Source organism: Mustela putorius, unplaced genomic scaffold (assembly GCF_011764305.1).
Source record: "Mustela putorius furo isolate JIRA1106 unplaced genomic scaffold, ASM1176430v1.1 tig00003834_pilon_pilon_pilon, whole genome shotgun sequence".
In the NCBI taxonomy this organism is placed as follows: Eukaryota; Metazoa; Chordata; class Mammalia; order Carnivora; family Mustelidae; genus Mustela; species Mustela putorius.
In genome coordinates, this window is record NW_025421987.1 from 30,164,656 (window position 1) to 30,175,710 (window position 11,055).

Genomic DNA, 11,055 nt, shown 5'->3' on the forward strand with positions numbered 1-11,055 from the left:
TCAAGCCCTGCGTTGGGCTCTCTGATCAGCAGGAAGCCTGCTTCTCCTTCCCCAGTTCCCTGTTTATGTTCCCTCAATCGCTGAGTCTTTATCAAATAAATAAACAAATAATCTTTAATAGAATTGAAAGGAACATATATATTAATAATCAGTGTTTTCTGTTTACAATCTCCCCCACTTCATGTTCAAGAACAAAATTCATTGCGTTTTATATCCAACATCAGTAGCCCATCGAACACAGAATGAATGTCCCACTAGACACAAAGAGAGAACCTCAGTAAAACAAGTCGGGGGATAAATACAGAAGTATCTACTTATCTGTGGACAAGTACAGAAAAGAATAACTTGGGGGAGAAGGTCCAGGGGTGAGGTTGAGGGCCAGATTTTGGTGCACACATGTTGCACCAGACTACAGCTTCATGACTGTAGATTAATTTGAGACAAAGTTGTTTTAGTTATGAGACTGCAGTGACATTTCAGACACACACCACGGGGCAATATTGAATTTGGAATTTCAGTTTTTGAAAAAAAATCTGAACTAGACATTTCATTAAGAAAACAAGACTTGAGTGACATTTTTATTTCATAGGACTGAGGGAGTTTAAAAATATCTTTTCCATTTGCAAAATAAGTACCTTTTTAATTAAATGTATATAGCAATAAAATCAATGTCAGATTTACCAAGGTTATTTTAATAATTCCATTCAGTGTAGACTGAATACTCAGAAATAATGTTATTAATTGTGGTACTTTAATCAGGAAAGCCTTAGAACTAGGGAAAGGAATACCACTACTAGAAATACACATTTAATGCAATTCCTATCAAAGTACCATCCATCTTTTTCAAAGAAATGGAACAAATAATTCTAAAATTTATATGGAACCAGAAAAGACCTCGAATAGCCAAAGGGATATTGAAAAAGAAAGCCAACGTTGGTGGCATCACAATTCCGGACTTCAAGCTCTATTACAAAGCTGTCATCATCAAGACAGCATGGTACTGGCACAAAAACAGACACATAGATCAATGGGACAGAATAGAGAGCCCAGAAATAGACCCTCAACTCTATGGTCAACTAATCTTCGACAAAGCAGGAAAGAATGTCCAATGGAAAAAAGACAGCCTCTTCAATAAATGGTGCTGGGAAAATTGGACAACCACATGCAGAAAAATGAAATTGGACCATTTCCTTACACCACACACAAAAATAGACTCAAAATGGATGAAGGACCTCAATGTGCGAAAGGAATCCATCAAAATCCTTGAGAAGAACACAGGCAACAACCTCTTTGACCTCTGCCGCAGCAACATCTTCCTAGGAACAACGCAAAAGGCAAGGGAAGCAAGGGCAAAAATGAACTATTGGGATTTCATCAAGATCAAAAGCTTTTGCACAGCAAAGGAAACAGTTAACAAAATCAAAAGACAACTGACAGAATGGGAGAAGATATTTGCAAACGACATATCAGATAAAGGACTAGTGTCCAGAATCTATAAAGAACTTAGCAAACTCAACACCCAAAGAACAAATAATCCAATCAAGAAATGGGCAGAGGACATGAACAGACATTTCTGCAAAGAAGACATCCAGATGGCCAACAGACACATGTAAAAGTGCTCCATATCACTCGGCATCAGGGAAATACAAATCAAAGCCACAATGAGATATCACCTCACACCAGTCAGAATGGCTAAAATCAACAAGTCAGGAAATGACAGATGCTGGGGAGGATGCGGAGAAAGGGGAACCCTCCTACACTGTTGGTGGGAATGCAAGCTGGTGCAGCCACTCTGGAAAACAGCATGGAGGTTCCTCAAAATGTTGAAAATAGAACTGCCCCATGACCCAGCAATTGCACTATTGGGTATTTACCCTAAAGATACAAACGTAGTGATCCAAAGGGGCAAGTGCACCCGAATGTTTATAGCAGCAATGTCCACAATAGCCAAACTATGGAAAGAACCTAGATGTCCATCAACAGATGAATGGATCAAGAAGATGTGGTATATATACACAATGGAATACTATGCAGCCATCAAAAGAAATGAAATCTTGCCATTTGTGACAACATGGATGGAACTAGAGCGTATCATGCTTAGCGAAATAAGTCAAGCAGAGAAAGACAACTATCATATGATCTCCCTGATATGAAGAAGTGGTGATGCAACATGGGGGCTTAAGTGGGTAGGAGAAGAATAAATGAAACAAGATGGGATTGGGAGGGAGACAAACCATAAGTGACTCTTAATCTCACAAAACAAACTGAGGGTTGCTGGGGGGAGGGGGTTTGGGAGAAGGAGGTGGGATTATGGACATTGGGGAGGGTATGTGCTTTGGTGAGTGCTGTGAAGTGTGTAAACCTGGTGATTCACAGACCTGTACCCCTGGGGATAAAAATATATGTTTATAAAAAATAAAAAATTAATTAAAAAAAAAGAAATATTTATGACTGTTTATTTCATGATTTTCTATTTTTGTTTGTAGATGCAATAACCTCTCATCTGAGAATATTAATTGAAATTTTGTAGCAGTTTTCTTCTGTTCCCTGTTTTATCTTTTTTACTTCATTGACATAAGATTAAGTAAAGGACATAACACCTTACCAATATTGGTAAGCATTACCAATGCTTTCCTCCACTCTTTATACCCAACCACAATTAAAGACTTGTTTAAAACTGTTGAGAAGATGGTTTCCTATTCAATCTTAAGTAAGGTTCTAGTATTTCCCATAGGAAATTATTTTCAAAGTTGCAATACAAACTCTGTGTTTCTAGGAATATTATAAAAGAAAAGGAGCAGCAGCCTATTACTACATACAAATTGTTTCCTAAAATAAGTAATGGCATTTAGAATTTATATTTGAATTTTTCTGGTTCTGACTTCTCTCTGCCATTGTTTTCATCAATTAGAAGGTACATGCCTTTATGTACATATGTAGAGATACATACATACTCTTTCTAAAAGACTGTGCCCAAACCATTATAACATTTTTCCTATTTAACATATTATTAAATATTTTATAATTTTATTTTCAAATTTTATTTTAATTGAGGTAACAATGACTTAATGCTTTCTATTAATCATATATTGGTAATATAACAATGGTGGTTAGAAACACCAAAGAGAGATATACAACTAACCAATCAATGTGAGTAAAATGATATATCTCAAAACATGTATATGTGTAAAGTGCTGGAAAGGGGCAAATTAATTATGTGATATAATTAGAGAAAACAGAAGGTCACCAAATGAGGCTTAACATATCTAAAAAAGGAAAGAGATGGAAGAACAAATTAGCAAGAACTTATTGTATGAACGAGACTCAAAATATGTTATTCCTTTTGTCTTTAAAAGTTAAAAAAATTATCACAACACAATTCCCAAGGTTGCTTTAAATTCTCAACAGGCCAGAGCATCTAGCATAAGCCCATGTGGGTGTCTCATTCACACAAATATCATTCATCTTCTACCCTATGATGGAACATTTTTGAGTACCTATAAAGAAATACAAAGTTTTATTGAAATCATACTAATAGGAAAACATGTCATTTTGGAGGTATTTTATGTAGCATCGCATTATATCACTAAGGAGAGTAATTTACTAAAAACCATGGCTAAATGTATGTGTGCATGGAGGCACAGGCACATATTTCTGTGTTGGAAGGGGATGCTGAGACATAAGGCATTATTTGCTGCTCCTCAGCGCAGGGAATTTGAGAACCTGATTTAGATTATTAAAGGGAAGGTATCTTCATGGGAATACAATTGTGTTGAAGAATAATAATCAAGCATAAATATATAACTTTCCCAAATTATTCTCTCAGGAGTTTTCCACTTCACTCAACATGCAACATATCATCTTGAAATCTGAGCAGACTTCCTGACACCACGAAGGTGTACTTTCTTTGGCTTTAACTGGAATATGCTTTCCTAACTACTCTTCCACCAACCTAACCATAACCCTTTTGGTAAAAATGCATGTTTTAAAATAAAAATGAGGCTTAAAGTAAAATTTAGGGAAGTGAATTCATTGCATATTGACACAAAGTTTATATCTATTGCAATAGCAAAGAAAGTAGAAAGTGCAGTTGTTACAGGAAAAAAATGCAACTGAAAACTTATCTGAGATCTTGTTCAAACTAGCAAGATGGCTCTTAAAAAGAAATACAAACCTATAAATTTCTATCCACATGTATTCTTATAAAGCAAGCCTACCTCAGTCAGATGCCAGGTAATGTCTCACAGATTAACGGAGATAAATCAAAATGGTCGTTTGTTTTTAATTCCTGCTAAAGTTTTCTTTATTTGAGAGAGAAAGTGTGTGTGTCCATGAGTGGAGGGGGGATAGGGATAGAAGGAGAGGGAGAAGCAGACTCCCCACTAGTGATCATACAGGGCTTAGTCCCAGGACCTTGAGATCATGACCTGAGCTGAAGTCAGATGCTTAACTGACTGGGCCATGCAGGCGCTCCCAAAACAAAGTCTATGTGCCTTTTGCACTTAGCATTCCTTACCTTATTTACCCACTCTGTCCCTTTGCTTGCCCCCCTTTCCTTAACAGTACAATTCAGTATAACTGGTTTCAACCTTGACTAACTCCAAATAGGTAAAAATATAAAACCTGATATATTCAATAACATACAAAATAGAGTTCTGTGAGTTGGAGCAATTAACTATTCCTACTTTTGTAACTGAACTAACAGAGGAATCTCTAGGATAGAACTAATCTTTTTATATACATTTTCCATCTTTAATTAAAATATTTATTCTCTAGGAATGGAGGCAAGAGATACTAAGTATTAATAAATTACTATATTACTTAGAAGAAAAGAAATCCTTCTTTCCTTTCCAAGAATGTGCTTCCTACCAGCCACACCTATGGAGAACACTAATTGTAATTCCTCTTTCTCTTGTCTCTTTGGGTTACATGAAAATGATTGATTATTCTACTTGGTTCCCCCATTCTAAATTAAAGCTCAGCTTGAAAGGATTAATTAAATATACCAACCACATTATCTCCATGTAATAGACATTTGTCATTCTTTTGGCCACTTGTCATGACGGAGTATTTTTTCACATGTTTGAGAATTCTCCCAAAGAAAAATTAAAATTTGCCTCTCCTTGCAGAGCACTTAGATTTGGCCTAGGTTCTACAAATCAGAATCGATGTGTGAAGTTTTCATCTGAAAATTGGTCATGTGGAGAAGTAAGCAATACATAGAATTCGTTATGCAGCAACACTCCATTTTCAAGGAGATTTTGGCAGTAGTTCTCGCAATGGTGCCCAATGGAAGCACGCACAGGTCAAGCTATAGTGCCTGTGCCTGGCTGGATCAGTATGTTGCTACTAGAACAGTCTCGTGGCATAATTTTCTTGATGCTGCTGATTTTCAGTCATGAAAGGTGGGTACTCAACCATTCCTTAAGATTCTGAGAGCTGCTTGGGAAACTTCCAGATTGCCGGGAGTGGGGGGATGGAGAGATGGGGTAATAAGGTGATGGGCATTGAGGAGGGCATGTGATGGGATGAGCACTGGGTGTTACATGCAACTGACGAATTACTAAACTCTACAGCTGAAACTAATGATATACTATATGTTAGCTAATTGAATTTAAAGAAAAAAGAGTGTGAACTTCTAACAGCAATTGATAAATTCATATCCTCTTGAGGTGATTTAAAGGATATTTTTGTTCTTTGCAAACAAAAGCCCTGACTCCTCTACTTTAATTCAAAATTTAAAGCATATAAAATAATTCATTGCTTCAGGCTACTTGAAATAAGTGATAGAGAACTTGTATTTATGAGAACAGAGAATAGAAACAATTTGAAAGCAGAGTACCCCTGCCCACAGATATAGGGAATGAACGAATATTTTCCCTGTTATTATGTTAGAGAAAATAATATTTTTCTCATAATTCTAGACTTTATGGCACTTTCATTGGATAGTCTGAAATGTATTACAGTTCATGTATGCAAAGAAAAAAATGATCTCCATTGAAAATGTGGTTAATGTGCAATTTTAGGTTGTGGCTTATTGTCAAAAGATGTCACCTTTTTCCATACCAGCACACTTGTAATGTTTGGGATAAACACCTGAAAATGCTGATGACTCTATTTAATTTTTATCTTATCTAGATTTTCAATAACTTTCCAAGTGGGCTGCAAGTTTTTGCATATATGGTTGTTTTGTTTCCTTGTTGTGTTTGTTTTTCATTTTTTGTTTGTTTTCTAAGACCATAATGGTATGGTCAACTTATTTTGTAAGGACTTTGGAAAGAAAACAATATAGGGACAATGTCTTGAGGCATTGTTAACTGTATGTGTGTATGTGTGTGTGTGTGTGTGCGCGCGCGTGTGTGTATACATATATATGTATGTATATATATAGTATATAGTTGACAGAACAGAATAAGAATAAGGTATGTAGTTGACAGAATAAGATCTCTGCTATGAAAGGAGATTTAAGCTCACTTTCACACCATGAGTTAAGGAACAATGTTAATCCCAGTTAGAGAATGTAAATAACAGACAGCACAGACCTCATGGGTTTGAGTTAGAAGAGAGATGCAATGTTAAGGAGGAATCCAAGGGAATAACGAGTCAATTCGAATATTTCTTGGGGACCAGCAATCAGAATCTCTAAAATGGGAAGCAGACGGTGTGAGTAAAGAGCAGATGGTGTGAGTAAAGAGTGCGGTGGGACATGACCAGAGGATCTTGACCAGGAATTCAGTGTTTGGACTACAAGCACTCAGTCTACTGTGGTCAACACCAATTATAGCAGTGTAACTGAAGATGGAGATTAGAAGTTAGTACACTTACCTCTTACAAATTTTCTCTACATTCACATATAAGTTGTTTACAGCTATTTACCTACCTGTAAAATGACAATCCTCCTCTTTCTATTTTAAACATGACACTTTGCCTCAATTCAACAATTAAAACAAGTATCTCTCACCTGAAGTTGCTTCCCTTCTGTGAAACAGAAGATATGTAAAATCTCAGTACATTATTATTCTTTATGCATCCAAATAGTTTTATTGGAATATGGAATACAAACTCAGTTTGATACTTATAAAATTAAAGAGCATAAGAAAGACATAAAATCAAATGTCCTATCATGAAGAATTTAATTTCATATGCAATTATTACATTACTGCTGTGGACTAAAGTTTGCCCCCCCAAAGAAATTCCTGTGTTGAAGCCCTAACCCCCAATACCTCAAAATGTGACTTATTTAGAGATAGACACTTTAAAGAGGTGATTAAGTTAAAATGAAACCTTTCAGGTAGAACTTAATCCTATCTCACTGGTGGGTTTTTTGGTTTTGTTTTGTTTTGTTTTAGATTTTATTTATTTGACACAGAGAGAGAGATCACAAGTAGGCAGAGAGGCAGGCAAGGGGGCGGGGAAGGAGGCTCCCTGCTGAGCAGAAGCCTGATGTGGGGCTTGATCCCAGAACCCTGAGATCATTACCTGACCTAAAGGTAGAGACTTAACCCACTGAGCCACCCAGGCGCCCCCTGACTGGTGTTCTCATAAGAAAAGGAAATTTGGACATTCAGAGACACCAGGGATAAGCTTTATCCACAGAAAGGAAAGCTCATGTGAGGACACAGTGTGAAGGCAGTCATCTACAAACCAAGGAGTGAGGCCTCAGGGGAAATCAAGTCTGCTGACACCTTGATCATGGAGTTTTAGCTTCCAGAACTGTGAGAAAAATAAATTTCAGTTGTTTGCCACTCAGTTTGTGGTATTTTGTTATGGCAGCCCTAGCAAGCCACCACTGGGTATATGTTGATGATGCACATTAATACAATCTATGAATAGTATACTGCATTCCATGAATATGACTCATTTCAGGTTATCATTGTCCACCTCTAACATATGTTAACACTTGGTACATATTAATTTTCTATAAACCTTGAAGTTTTACATTAATGTAAAAGAACATATCAAAAGGAAGAGCTAAAATATAAATATACTTTGTATATGCCCATGTTGAAAAGTCTACTATCTAGTTTTCTAACTTAGGGCACATTTAACTGTACATTCTCCTTGAATGTCTGCTCACAGCAAGATGTCTTTGCAAGATTTCTCTGTGTTTATACGTTGTGTTTATACACTGTATTTATACATATGGGTTTATAAATTGAGAATTAAATTCAACAAGAATATTTCTCATATTATTACAATCTCTATCACCATAGACTATATGTTCTAAACTACTAAATATCCTTAATGACTGAACAGTCTTTACTTTGGACAATCTGCAGTAGAACAACTGAATGTTAAAACACAGCTCCATTTGATGCTTACTGAAGGTTTTCTCGTATGATTTCCATTTACTACATTATTTACCAACTCCCATTTCAGAAAGGACCTATAGAGGCAGTACTTATAGAGAGAAGTGATGGCAAGTTTATAAGGAGGACTATATCTTCACCTACTTTATAAAAAAGAAAGAGATTAACAGTCCTAGATATAGTGGATCTACTGAAAAATTTTGGTAGCTGTGCTCAATTTTGAGAAAAGTGGTTTAATGAGGACTGGTATGGTAACAACTTTTCCCAATCCCTTCCCTACCCACACTTTGAACACATAGTTCCACTTTCAGGAAATTTCCCTAATGTATTGTATTCTGAATTCCAAACTGTTTGTGAGCCTTAATTTAGCACTCCCTATAGCCCAGAGCATAACACAGAGTCAGACTTCAATGTGTGTGTATGATTAGGTATTTTTATATATGTTGTATATATGCACGTATATAATGTACGATAAAATGTTTTGAAAAATTGTGCAGTATCATCTGAATAATCACTTAAATATTTATGTATTATAATATGAGCAACTCAATCAATTGAATATAGCTTAGTTTAGGTATGGATACTGAATAAAACTATGATCAAGTGAATCAAATGGTTCATTATGGGCTCAATCATGCTGCAAAAGTGAATTGTAAATCCGAATTCTCGTTTGGATATATTACTCAAATTTATTACTGACAAATTGCTTACCATAACTTAATTCATTGACAGCAATATATTATTTCATTTTCACATTAAAATGTGAGATGAAAATACTGAAACTATAATTCTAATTGTATTACCAGGTACCTATACTAAATTGAGAATTAATCGTGCATTTTAAACAGATAGAAGATACCCCATACAAATTTTACATACCATTTGAATGATAGATTCATGTAAGTAGCCCATTTATGAATTCCTGTGAACTTCTACTGCAATGCAGGGAGTCCCCCACAGTACTCTTCACACAGTTTAGCCTTCTGCTTTGGGGATGCTTACCACTAACTGCTAGCGATAGCTTCAGTTGCAATTTTATCGGCCTCTGGATAGCCTGATAATACTTGTGGAAATCTTTGAAGACATTCTACCTGTTCTTGGACGCATTTTTTAGGTAAATTCTAAAATTCAACCAAATGTCTCACTTTTGTTTCACTCTTCAGAGTTTTCCAGAAAATTGGGGAAAGAAAATGAAAAAAAAAAAGTGTCTATGGATTATTACATGATTTGATGATTATGACAATGTGTTTTATTTGATATTTCATGAATGCTGGGATTTAAAGCTTAATACATCTGTTCATTTACTCAAGAAATATATGGAATGTCTTATCTTTTCTTAGTAATAAGCTAGTGTATCTTTTATGTAAAGATTAATTTTTATTAAAAAAATAAAAATATAATTAAAATTTAAAAAATAAAGTATGGTTGTATTTTAACAACTTTTATTAATATTTAATGTTCTGATAATATGGCAGGCCTTCCCTAGTTATCTAAATAACAACCATACCTCCTTCTTTCCTTTGGTAGAATTCGAGTTTGTTTACTAATATGACTTAAAAGTAAAAATCTAATAGTCAAATTTCTTTGCTCCATTCTTCTTAGCAAATTGGGAAATTGGAGCTCTTATGTACCATGCTTTGAGACACCTCTCCTTTTCTGTTACTTATAACCAAAAGCCTCTTAAGAGAGGCAGATGACAAACAACAAGAAAACAAAATATTACTATCTTATATTAAAATATATATACTTCCTCATTACTTATGCTTAAATATAGCATAATGAATATTCTTGAGTCCTTTCTCCTTGATATCTTCAAAGGGTTTTGTTGGGTAATAGGTCTATTTATACTAATTATAAATGTCTTCTGACATTTTGTTTATTTTTTCTAATTCCTCAGTTTGGTTTCTTCACCTCACTTGTATATACTTTCAATTTGTTGGCTTTAAATATATACACACAAGTTTATAATTAGTAACAGTGGATCTTAGTTTCTCCCTTTTTTTTTTCAGTTTTATACTTTTATTTGACAATCAGCAATTAGTTCTCATCCACATTAACTGTCTGTAGATTTTTGAAAGTGGTGACAGATACATAGGTTACCAACGTGTACAGCTTGTTTGGTGAATCTCCATCCTCAGTACGTTTTCTGGACTACCGCACATGGATATGCTATGGAACATTCCGTGTTCCTTCGGACCAGACAACTTTGTTGAGCCTGATGTCAGTGAACACATCTGGAGTTCCCATCTCTTTCCTGGCAAATTTCCGGATGTCTGTCAGTCCCTGAGAGGCAGACTTCTCGAAACCCATTCCATGGATATGCTTGTGAATGCTGCATATGTATTCTCTGGTCACTACCTCATTGACGACAGAATGGCCCTTCTTTTCGTCACCCCTCTTAGTGGGAGCCATTCTGCTGGACCCTGGTTGGAAAAGTCTCCTATGGTTCAAAATAGCAGTGTTGTACATTTCATTTTCATGACTCCTAAGAGGTTTCTTTTGCTTATTTCTGCATTTATGGCAATATTTTTAAATGGCTAACTTTCACAGAAATCAAATCATATGATAGAAATTTAGCATTTAGTCTGTAATGTAAGAGGTAGATGGAGGCAACCAGACACTAAGGAAGACTATAGGTTAATTCAAGGATTTTTAAAATCTCTTTGGTCAATGCTCTAAATATCCCTAGGCATTCAGGCTCCTATTAATATCTCCCATTCTTATGGTAGACTCAGCTACTCAGACT

General features: G+C 35.5%; 1 pseudogene; it reads right to left on the reverse strand.

Moving 5' to 3' along the window:
- Nucleotides 1-10,346: 10,346 nt before the first annotated feature.
- Nucleotides 10,347-10,721, reverse strand: LOC101674665 (annotated as a pseudogene).
- Between the last annotated feature and the right edge of the window lie 334 nt (nucleotides 10,722-11,055).